Raw genomic sequence first — 11,993 nt, forward strand, 5'->3', positions numbered from 1 at the left:
ACAAGAATGGTTTCCATGATTGAACGATTAATTGTTTGAAACAGATAATTCTTTGCTTTCAAATCACGAAGTTTGCTTTCATCTGCAAGTCTTCTCTGTTCTGGTGTTGCGTTTGGAGGAGCAACGGTTACGCCATGTTCAATGAGATTCCAATACTCCTTAGAACGAAGAAGATTCTCCATTAACTTGGACCAATGATCGTAGAAACCATCGAATTTGGGAATTGCAGGTTGAAGGAATGAGGATGATTCTGTCATTGTTGAAGAAATGCGCGCGAGAAAACAATGAAGAAGATGACCGGAGCCGCCGTAACAGACTGGAAAACCACCGTAACAAACTATTTCAGCCGTAACAAGCTTTCTCTCTAGTTTGTTACTCTCTCTCTCTCACTATCTCACTCCAAATGAAACTGCGTTTGTCAACTATATTGGAGGAGAACACAGGACCCTGCTTAGGCTCCTGATACCACTTGTTAGAATGGTAAAACTTCTCATGTGTTATTTCACTAAGAGCCAAGCCTATATATAGGCAAGAGTACAAGACTTGTGTTGCAAGCAACCACACTTAACAAAAATGATGTCGTTGGATAGAGAGAAAAAAAATCGAAGTCGTTGATAAAAACATGGCTTTTAAGCAATATCGATTTTGAACCGGATCTAAACCTGTTTGAATCCATTTCACAAAACCAATTATCCTAAGAATTGGTATGGTTTTCATTTTTCAACCCTGAACCACAAAATGGTTTGGTTAACCACGCCTTAATTATAATTAAAATTTAATAATTGATATAATAATATAGTATTTGAATTGTTGATTAAGGTTATCATAAAATCCATCGTAACAAACTTCTCCATTATCCTCTAAAAAAAACTGAATATTTTGCTCAAGCTTCCTGGTGTTTATACTCTATGGGTCATCCTGTGCCCCAACATCATAACATTCCAAATCAATCTTACCCCCTCCGGTTAGAGCTGTCAAAACGGGTCGGGCCGTACGGGCCAGCCTGAAAGCCCGAATAAAATGCAGGGTCTGGGCCGAATAATTGCAGCCCGAATTGTTTCAGGGCTTTTTAGCCCGACCTGAAAAAGCCCGGAGCCCGGTAGGGCTAGCCCGGTCGGGCCTCGGGAAGCCCGACAGCCCGCAATTGTAATTGACATTTTATAAATATTTTTTCCATGCATAGTCATTGACCTCATTTTAGTTTCTTTCTATCTTTTTAAAATAACGATGTTTATGAGTTGTGCATCGTATGATTGTGTTGCATAAATTATACTTAGTGAGAATGATTGGTGTTTCTGGTGTAAATAATCATAGCTTCGTTGTGCAGTTTGAAAGCTCCTTGAAGACCAAAACTACCAGGTTTGAAGCATTTATTGAGATTTTTTTTACAAAGAGAAAGCCACTTCTCTTCAAGCTTTGCTATGTACTCTCTGTTTAATTATCATTGTAGGACTAGTTTGCATCATAGAGATTTGAACTTCTTTTAATAAACTGCTTCATTCCATTCCATGAAATGGTATTGTCGCTCCTGCAGTAGTTGCAAGAGGTAAGTTTATCAATTATTCAAAATAGTTCATCCTTCGCTAACTTGTCTCTTTATATGTTTAGTTGCAGCAGTTGTTATTATCATATGCATGCGTTATTTATGTGCAGATGAAAGAAAGAAAAAAAAGAGGAAAACAAGGGCCCAGGCCGACCCGTTAGCCCGGGAGCCCGTAAAGGGCCGGGCTCGGGCTCTATATTTGCAGCCCATATACAAACCGGGCTTTTCAGCCCGGCCCTAAAAAGCCCGTTACCCGGTCGGGCCGGGCCTAAACGGGTCGGGCCACCCGTTTTGACAGCTCTGCCTCCGGTCACAAACTCATTATCCGGATCTTCATCGTCTCCTTCTTTGTACCTTGGAGTTGTTGGACCATCGTGTGACTATGAACATAAAATTTGAGGGATTTACTTTTCCCACCATGTTGCCTTCTTGCGCGGCTTGTGATTTTGACCAAACTACCCTTTGTCCGGATTGTATAATTCGGACAGAATTCGGCTCATATAATCCGAAATGATTAGCAAATCACCTTGTTTCATGTGACTTGTGAAACTTGGGCTTGGTCAGGGTGAAAGACAATCCGAAAAACTAAATCCAGACACAATAGTTACATTCCGAAATACAAAATCCGCACACCCTGTATTTAAACTGAGCGGGAAAAATAGTCGTGTTTTTCCGGAAAACGGACTACGAACAGCTAGGTTATATATAGTTCTCCAGAACCTAGCTGAAGCAGACCACCTTTATCACAAACACTCCCTACACCTCTAAAAAAACACTCCATTTAGGGCGAAAATATGGTTTGGAGCATCAATCTGGCCATCAAGGGGGGTTAACATCATCATTTTCATCTGAATGCAAAGGTAATGTGTATATAAACCTTCCTCTAATCGATTTTTAAGCGATTCACTTTTGATCATGTCGTATGATCTGCACTGTACGGTTCCAGAATATCAATTCCAGAGTGCATTCATGCGTTCAGGATTTCGGATTCCGGACAGCACCAATGCAGAAACTGTGTTCATTTTCTGACTCTGCTTCGCACTGTTTTCAGTCATGGTTGTTCCTGTTGATGCCCCAAATGATGATCCACCTCAGAATGAATCTCCTATTGTGTTGCCGCTTCTTTTACTTGAAGATGTGCATGATTCCGGAAATGCCAAATCCGAGAATCCCCCACCACCACCACCGAAACTTGAAATTTGTCTAAGCGGTTCGAAAGTAGAGGATGTTCGTCCTCCTATTCCTCCTGTTGTACCAGCTCCAGTTTTTGCTGTTTGTATTGACCAGCGAGAACATTTTACCACTAAACAAAAGTTTGCAACACAGAATGATTTGTTGGAGTGGGTTTGAGAGAAAGCTAGGAAGCTTGGTTTTTCCACTGTTATTGGTAAATCCGATAACGGTGGCAATGGAAGAAGCGTATTTGTTGCTTTGATATGTGAAAGGGGAGGTTCATACACCGAGTACAAGAGAAAGAGTCGGCGCAAGATAGCTGGTTCGGTTAAATGCGAGTGTCCGTTTCGGCTGAGAGGTTACTTGTTGACTGGTGGTGATTGGAGCCTCAAAGTAGGTGATGGTAAACACAACCATGACTTGACAGATGTGTTGAAAGGTCATAAAACCGTCGGTCGTCTAAACCCAAATGAACGTGTTCATCTTGAAGAGATGGTGGATTCAAACGTTCCTCCGAGGCAAATGCTTACCAACTTAAACAAGGGGAACCGCACCACTTCAACTAGTATCAAACACGTTTATAATGCTTGTTACAAATATAGGCGGTCCATTAGGGGTACATCTCTTGAAGTCTTTGGTTGATAATGGATATGTTTATCATTGTAGGAAGTATCCTGATTCAGATGAAGTCAGTGATGTTTTTTGGGCACATCCATATTCTATCAAGTTGTTAAACATGTTCTCCACGGTGCTTGTGTTTGATTCCACATACAAGACAAACAAGTATCGTCTTCCATTGCTTGAGTTTGTCGGTAACACCTCTACCATGAAAACATTCTCTATTGCTTTTGCCTATATGATGTCTGAGAGGCAAGACAATGTTTATTGGGCTCTTGAGAGGTGTTGTGAGATGTTGCACTCCAAAGATTTCTATCCCAAAGTAGTTGTCACTGATCGGGACAATGCTTTGATCAATGCTGTGGAAAAGGTTTTCGCTAAAGCTACTACTTTGTTGTGCTCATATCACATTGGACAAAATGTGAGAACAAAGTGTAAATTGGATTGCAAAGTGACGGATCTCAAAGACAAGAATGGGCAAGCGATTAGGCCTGCTTTGGTGGTGAATACTGTGATGGCTGCATGGATGGATATCGTGGACTCTGAAACGGAGGAAGCATATATTGATAATTGTACCTGGTTCAAAGTTGTATGCGCAAAATTTCCTAAGTTTTTGGATTATGTTGAAAAGACAATTTTGGATCCGGTTAAGGAGAAGTTTGTGAGGTTTTGGGTTGACAAAAACCTTCATATGGGGAATACTACAACAAACAGAGTTGAATCTGCACACGCTCGGTTGAAAAAGTATCTGAGTAGTAGTATGGGTGATTTGAGTACAAACTGGAAATCCGTTCATGACATGCTAGAGTTGCAACATACAGCAATACATGCTTCGTTTCAGACGAGCATTATCATGCTTGAACATTAGTTCAAAGGAAAGGTGTTGTGGTCTAGGTTGATCCGAAACATTTCAAGGGAAGCTTTGCATCATCTCGTAGCGGAGTATAATAAAGCACTTGAAATTGGTACGGATAAATCAAAATGTGGTTGTTTGAGTTTGATCACTTACGGATTACCGTGTGCGTGTATGATTGGTTTGAAGATCAAGAACGGCACCGCCCTCCGTTTGGAATTCACACTCACTGGAAGAGGTTGAGGTTCGAGTCCGAGGTTGACCCGAAGATTCATTAAACAAACATCTCTCTATTGCCAGAATGGGATATTCTTCAGGTATATTTTTAAAAAACTGTGTTACTTTAGGTTCTGCCCAGGATTTCTGTTTCAATTTCCTATATTGGTGCAATCCGGATTATAAAATCCAGACAATATTGTTGGGATTCAGATTATATAATCCGAAAGGTACCATTTACGCCCCATGAAAGCGCATTTAGTGCGCATTTAAGGCTCATGCAAAGGGTGTATCGGGAAGTTTCGGATTTTATATTCCGAATTTTGAAATCCGGACCATATCAGTGCATAAACCAGAATGCATATTTCTGCCTATTTTTCAGCAACAACCAAAATGACAATTTTCTTACACATTGCAGGCTCGATTCAAGGACGCCGATTACAACATGAAGTTGTATTTCAAGGAACAATTCCGACAATTTGTTTTATCGGAGACCACCTTTATGCGTCCACCGCCAAATAAGGTCACCACCAAAGGAGCTCCTAAGAAAGATAAGCAAAGAATTCGATCGACAAGGCGGGACCCTTCCCAATGGGAGATTGTTGACTCCCAGAAGCAAGAGACACAAGGTTCACAAATAAGATCAACAAGGACAAGTAGAAAGAGTGCACGGAAAAGCAACATGTCTTCTACTCCTCCTAAGCCAACTCCAAAAAATCTGAAGATGCCAACACCCATTAAAGTCGACATGCCACACAAAGACCAAATCCCAATTTGGATGCATGGCTTTATTGAAAAGGTTACAGATGTACCCGGTGATGGCCATTGTGGGTTCCGAGCAATTGCGGTCCTATGTAACTTGATTTTTGATGATCACACATTAGTCCAGTACAACCTTTACAAAGAGCTTATCAGTGTAGAAAATGCCCGATATCGGAGGATGATTAATGATGATAGGCAGTCTAATGAGGTCTTAGATGCTCTATCCTACGCCGGTATTGGCAATGCACCACGGGATAAATGAATGACAATGCCGGATATGGGTTTCCTCATCGCACAGAAATTCAACCATGCGGTTGTTATGTTGTCCATTGGGTTAGGGCGCTCGGCAACCTATTTCCCTCTATGTGGTCCGCCGCCAAGTATCTCTCCATTGATGTGTCCAACATATGTGAATGACAACCATTTTATGGCATTGAATTTGAAGGATGATTGTCTGATTCCTCCCACTTGCAACCTATGGAGACGACACCATCGAGAGGATGCAGACAGCTGGCCTGATAGATATGCCAGCTGGATGGTAGATTATAATAAGCTAAGTCGGGCGGTGGGTCAAGCGGTGGTAAAAGATGATGAAGAATTGTACATTATTGAAAATCTTGATCCCGATGAGAGGGTTGGTCCTGTTGATCCTGGTCCTAGTGTGAAGGCTGAAAATGATGATAGCTCCATTGATCTTTCGGCGTCATAGATTAGATATATATATCATTAGTTTAGTTTAAATGTATATCATTAGGTGAAATGTGTAATGATATAAATTCAACTCTTTTTTGGTATAATGATATATATTGATATATATATATATATATATATATATATATAATCATTTTTTGATATAATAGTTAAGTTAATCGCCTTTTATACATACATATATAATGATTTATTGAAAACCAATGATAAAAACCACAATTACATGCAAATCTGTTTTAGTTCTGTGTACTGGTGAAATCTGGATTATACAATCCGGACGTATCCGGATTGTAAAATCTGGAATACTCCGAGGGTAATTTTGGAATAAAATAGGGCGCTCAAGGAAGGGCATAGGGTGGGAAAAGTAAAACTCAAAATTTGATTCAATTAGGCCCATTAAGTCATTCGCAAATGACATTGATCATCATAATACGAGAAAATAATATTAGAAAATAATTTATTTAACAACGAAAATGGATGTTTATTATGGAGCTTCTTGTGGAAAATGGATGTTTTAGTAAATTAAAAATTAATTTATATAGTTGTGCATGAAGGATAATTATGGTGTCACACGTGGATAAAAATTGGCAAAAGCACCCATGGATAATTTATAATTATGCTCTAAGGGTACAATGGTTTACTGAAAAAATTAAGTTGAATGACAAATTTAGATTATTTTTACTCATGAGGGCGGTACGGTAAAAGATATCACCTGATTATTTTTAAGAACAAGTGTTAAAACAAAAAGGATTATGAGCAGTTGCATAAGAGCTTTGGACATTATGATGTTGGAAAAAAAGAAAAAGAGAGTCCAACAAGATAATCACCAAAGATGAAGATGTGGAATTCAATTTCAGGAGATTCCTTGTGGAGTTGGTCTTAATAGTATTTCTATATTTCTACTTTCTCAAATAAGTGTGTTATTTAGTAAAAGGAAACAATTTTTTCATGTAACCTTAAACTGATATATTTAAAATGTTTAATGACCCGATGACCCAATCCAAATCAACTCATTTATCAGATTGAGTTGGTTCGAGTTTGACATTAAAAAAATACGGGGTTTTAATTCAACTTAAACCAATTAAGTTTGATTCATCCGGACAATATATTTAACTAACACCGTTCCAACCTAACCTCTGAACACATTACATATAAGCTCACATACGTATATATTTAACCCTAAAACCCATTTTTATAACAAGAAAAACCCTAAACCCCATTGTTCGTTGCTCCACCAAAGACAACACCAACACAAGTTCTTCCCCTCAAGGCCTCAATGAAAAAAATAAAGATGTAAGTGAGATGTGTGACAACGACACCACCACAAAGGCCCCACAGTATGATGTAATGTCTGTCTTTCTTTTAAGTTTTTATGTTTTAGTTGGATGGTGAATTCGTGTTCATGACATATCTACTTCATTGGCATGATTTTAGATGATCCAGTTTGGTTTTTTATTATTAATTTAAACCAAAGGTTTGGAATATTGGGCATATGGTTTTCAGTATTGTTAGTTAATTGTCATTTTTTGTGTGCGTAAGAGTGTGCGTAAGGTTTGGAATATTTGGGATGACGGAATTTGAAGCTCCACCAGGAAGTTCTGAATCGTAGAATGCCAAAGGTGGCCTTCCTCCGTGATTGGAGGGGGCCAGCGAGTTGACGCTCATGAGTTCCTCGAATTTCCACTTCATGCTCCCCATGGAGACGTTCAGCGTTCCTCCTGTGATGACGTTGGCAGTGGGGAACTGTTCCCATGTGCATGAGTAGGGGTGATATCCACGTTGTCAGGGAAATCACCGAAATGTTCCATGGACATGGTGATGGTTTTGCCAGGTTCAGAACCGTCACCGATGAGCTCGACGGTCTTTTTTTCTGCCTCCGGGTTCTTGACAAACTGTTTGAGCCAGCCTCTCTGGATAAGGAGCTCAATGGCATCCTTCAGATGGATGCAGTCATCGGTGGTGTGGCCGTAGCATTTGTGGAATCGACAGTACTTTGTCTTGTCGATCCCCTTCCTCTCATGTGTCAGAGCCTTTGGTGGTTTGATGCCAGCTTCATTCAGATCGGCTATGGCGATCTAAGCAAGGATTTTTTCTCTTGACATGGCCAAGGGAGTGTACTCGGTGAAGTGACCGTTGGGCCTCTTGCTTTCCCGAGTAGCTTTGCCTTCCTTCTTTTTCTCATGGAAGGGCTTTTTGGAGGCTTCAGCGGCAGGTTCCTCCTTCCTGGATTTGTTAAGGATGTCCGCGTACAGCTCCTGATGGCGATTTTCGCAAGTGTACGAAATCGTGCAAGTAGTAAAATAAAACGATAAGACCGAGTGTCGAACTCGAGGATTGCGTTATACTATTGAATTGTATTTAAGACTTAATTGAACAAAAGGTTACGGAGCTTGTTTTTAGTGCAATAATGGAAATTAAACAAGGTAAAGATAGTTCAAATTAATAAAGATAAAAGTGTTGGAGATGAGTTTTACTAGATGACTTATTTCATGTTATTAACCTAATTCTCATTATTGAATTGACTCACCTAATTGCTACCGGATCCTCTATAAAATTCGTGCCCTAATTCCTTAGTGACAGAAACGTTAACTCTAAAATAAACACCTAATTCCTTAGTGAATTTTAAGATTAGAATCAAGCATGAACGAACAAGGATTCTTAATTGGTTCCAAGGGTTTGTATCTATTCCTAGATTACAAAGGCAAGGATTTCTTATCTCAAGCGTTTATATATTCCACTTCCGTATCACAATATAAATCGTAAATCAATTTAAAGACGGCCAGACAATAAAAGCATTAAGAACGGAGATAAGAGAAGCAATTCAATGAAATTCATCAATAAATAAAATTAGGTCAAATAACAATCATGTTCATCTAGGGTTACTCATCTCCAACAATGGAGGGTTTAGTTACACATAGCAGCTAAACAAAAAGAAAGAGTAAAAGATAGATTACAAGAACAATTCATGAACTCTTCTTGATGAATCTCCTCCAATAGTGCTCCAAAATCGCTTTCCTTGAGTTTCTATGTCTTTCTATCGCCAATAACGTGAACCCTTAATCAGAAAACGCAGCTTGCTTAAATAGACAGGCGAAAAATCGGGCCCCGAAGTGTAAAATTCGGTGCCCGAACTGCAGAATATCAGATCCATAGGCCCATGACTGCGCGAAATCGGGGCCCGAACCCTTCCTGTTCGACGCCCAATTAATGTCGAGGCAGAGGCTCTTTTCTTGCCCTCAGAAATCGGCACCCGAACCCTCCTGTTCGGCGCCCAATTAATTACGAACTGGCTGGTCTTCTGAAGCTTCGCAAATCGGCGCCCGAACTTACCAGTTCGGCGCCCGATAATTGTCGTACCAACAAGGTCTTCTGCCTTCGCTTCAATTCGGCGCCCGATAGTAAGAATTCTGGGCCCGAAGCATTCTTTGTGAAGTTCCTGATTTCTGCACTTTCTGACCCTTATAGCTCCAGAATTACAATGATTTTTGACACAAAAGTTGAATGAAAACAACTAATAAAAGAGAGATGACAGAGTGTCATCACAACCCCAAACTTGCATCGTTACTTGTCCTCAAGGAACCAACTTCAAATGAAAAATAACAGAGAAGTAACACTTACCCCACCAATGATCATGTTAAAAGTTCATCTCCCTTTTAGCAATTGATGAGCTAACTTGCTTGGTAACACATCCATTCCACAACTTCTCGCAACAATATTGAATATAACAGGGTTCACACAGTCGACATGTAGAACTACTAATATTACCAAAACTTGAAAAATTTCTAAGCATCAATCAAAGTCAATATTATGTACACACTTTTAAGGACTTTTCAGGTTATAACGGGGCTTAGGTTAGGGGTGGGATAAATTTGGAAAGTAGGTTTAAGAAAAACAACGGAGTTAGACATCAACCTACGGATCTAGAACATACCACACACCATAACACCAATTCACAATTAAATCCGGGGACTAGAGAAAATCATTAAAAACTTTGAACAACCGATCACTTATCTTGAAGCATATTTTTTTTTTGAGCTGCAAAGTTTGACATTTCAGCTTTTTTTTTATCATGCTTATATTCTTTTTAGCACCAAGTGATCTCTTTATTTTTCTTTATTTTTCTTTCTCTAGTACCCCTACCCCAAACTTAGAATGTTGCTAGTTCCGAGAGCAACCCCAAACTTAAACTTTTCAAATATAACACACATAAACATGCCTAACTCCAACAAAATTTTGGGTACATTCCTAAGGTCTCTAGGCTTGTAATGTGGTTAGTCACCGAAACAAAGGGGTCTAAATCCTAGTGGCTCAACTTGGTTTAAACAAAGGATAATTCAATATAAGGCATGGCAACAAAACCCATACTCGTGGTTACCCACCCGAACCAAACCCAATTTGACGGGTTTTCCCCGTTTTGACTGGGTTTGGGTATGGGTTTGGGTTTTCCCCGATTTCAAATCACGGGTATGGGACGGGTAACGGGTATATAGGTACCCACCCCGAACCCATACCCAAACCCGTCCCGAATGCATAAAACTATTTTATGTTGATATGTCATGTTATATTATTTGATAATTGTCGTGTTATAAAAACTACCATTGATATTTAAAGGAGCAACTAAATCAATCGGTCTAACAAATGTTAAAGTGGACATATTGTTGGATAATGCATTACAATATTTCTCTAGGGGTTGCAAAAAATCTTCTATTTTTTACTAAAAAAAATTATTCAATGAGGGGACGGGGATGGGGCGGGGATACCCGAACCCGTTGGGGACGGGGATGGGGTTCAATTTCCCATCCCCGTTGGGTATGGGTAGGGTAACGGGTAAGTATATGAGAATCGGGTATGGGGACGGGGAATGTAAAACCCGTCCCCACCCCGCCCCATTGCCATGCCTAAATATAAACAAAGGTGGGCTACAAAGGCTCAAGGTACAAGCAATTTGCCTTAGTGTGTACAAATATATGACCAATCAATTACAAAGAAACATCGCAAATCTCAGAAATAGCATCCACATGGAAACACTCATATTTGTAAAAATTGAAAAACAAAATTTGGCTATAACCTTACAAGCTGAGGTTTCTGGAAGTTGTGGCTACCTAAGCATCGTTCCTGTCGTACACTTCCCTTATAGAATCATGCAAGCACTACCTCCTTTGAACTTTTGACAAACCATTGATGAAGTCTTTGTTACTGAACTGGTAAATTTCAAGAAAAGCAAATTCATTGATAATAAACAAATTCAGATGCATTACAAAATAGGGGAATATCAATTCAAACACCAGACACTACTGAAACTGACTCCATACAAAATGTTCTTCAAACATAAATAACAAAAGAAAAACAAAAGCAAATACTGAAAGCAATAAAAAGAGTTGTTGTTTGGGCTAGATATGGTGCCTAAATCAATGTTGTGCTCCTGATGACCCTTCTGGTCCTGTAGGTGGAAACGGATAATAGATAGGTTGAGTGTCTGCATCCGGTTGTCTCTCAGCCTGAATCCTATAATACTCTGCTAGAATGCGCTCCTCTGCTCTAGCCCCTCTCTGTCTCTCCTCTGCAAAATAATTCTCCATCTCGAGTGGGCTAGCAAACCTGTCAAAAGCATTAATCCTGGCTACAGCACTCTGACGGTAAAGCTCCGCTGCCTGAAATCGTGCAAGTTGTAAAATTAAAACGGTAAGACCGAGTGTCGAACTCGAGGATTGCGTTATACTGTCGAATAATATTTATAACTTAATTGAACAAAAAGGTACTGAATTTGGTCGATTGCAATAATGAAAATTAAGCAAAGTAAAATTGGTTTGAACGTTATAATAATAAAACTGTCGACAGGGATGAGTTTCACTAGATGACTATCTTGAGCTAACAACTTGAATATGACTATTGAATCGACTTATCGAATCATTACCGAATTCTCTACTTTATTCTTGCCCTGATTCCTTAGTGACAGAACCATTAATCCTAAAATAACCCCTAATTCCTTAGTGAATTTAAGATTAGAATTAAGTATGATTGAACAAGAATTCGTAATTGGGTAATTGGTTTCAAGGGTTTGCATCTATTCCTAGACGACAAAGGCAAGAATTTCTTATCTCAAGCGTTTATAAATTCAAC

At 39.5% G+C, this 11,993-nt stretch overlaps 1 pseudogene; it reads left to right on the plus strand.

Moving 5' to 3' along the window:
• Positions 1 to 2,587: 2,587 nt before the first annotated feature.
• On the plus strand, positions 2,588 to 5,874 carry LOC146906447 (uncharacterized; annotated as a pseudogene).
• The last annotated feature ends 6,119 nt before the right edge of the window (positions 5,875 to 11,993 follow it).

The sequence above is a fragment of the Medicago sativa genome, chromosome 7 (genome assembly GCF_051527215.1).
Source record: "Medicago sativa cultivar Bolivia chromosome 7, Bolivia_mono, whole genome shotgun sequence".
NCBI classification, from domain to species: Eukaryota; Viridiplantae; Streptophyta; class Magnoliopsida; order Fabales; family Fabaceae; genus Medicago; species Medicago sativa.